Genomic DNA, 910 nt, shown 5'->3' on the forward strand with positions numbered 1-910 from the left:
CCCCCCCGGCCGCCGCCCCGGGGGGGGGGGGGGTGGTGGGAAGACCAGCCTGCTGGGAGGTTTTTAACTGCTGAAATCCCATGGAAGAGGGGGGAATTTGGCATTTCTCTGAGCATGCCTGTGCTTCTGGGCAGCTGGGGGAAGGTGGCCTTGCAGGTGCCTCCTCTGCTCCCACCCCTCCTTTCTGTGGATGTGGCCCCAGCAGGGGGCAAGGCAGGGATGCTCAGGCTCAGCTGCCCATGCTGCAGGCCCTTCTCTGGCTTCTCCTCCTTCCCTGGGGTCATGTTTCCTCCCCATGGCTTGGGAATGTGTCCCTGGGGACCAGCTGGGACCTGCTTCCCTCTCTTCCAAGCCAGGAATGATCAGGCTGCAGGGAAACACTCTCCCTATCCCACTGCCACAGGGATGCTGGGGTGCCTGGGCAGCTCTGCTGTCCTTACCCACCCAGCCAGGTGGAAGCAGGAGATTCCCCGGGGAAAAAAAGGCTTTGGGATTTCTGTGGGTCAGAGCCCTGGATGAAGCACCAAACCTGCAGCTGGTGACGTGGGAAGGAGCTGCTGCAGGTCCAGGCTGCTGCAGGGTGGGACTGGGTGGGACTGGTGAGGCAGCTGGGAGAAGGGATGAGTGAGTCCCCCCCCTGGGACACCCTCCTACCCTGCTGGGCTGTGTCCACCCCAAGCCTGGCCCTGGCAGGGGCTGACAGATCCTCCTGGAGCAGCCTCAGTGACACCAGGGAGCACCAGCCCACCCAGCAGTTACAGGGGGACAGGAACTGGGACACCCACAGCCCCAGCTGGGATGCTGCTCCCCCCCCCCCAAGGCTGCACCCCAGCCCTGCAGCACCCCAGCCTGCCCTGGGAGCCAAGGCTGCTGTGGCAGGGCTGGGCCCACAGGGGGCCACCCACCACCC

The sequence above is a fragment of the Chaetura pelagica genome, unplaced genomic scaffold (assembly GCF_000747805.2).
Source record: "Chaetura pelagica isolate M959 unplaced genomic scaffold, ChaPel_1.0 scaffold532, whole genome shotgun sequence".
Classification (NCBI taxonomy): Eukaryota; Metazoa; Chordata; class Aves; order Apodiformes; family Apodidae; genus Chaetura; species Chaetura pelagica.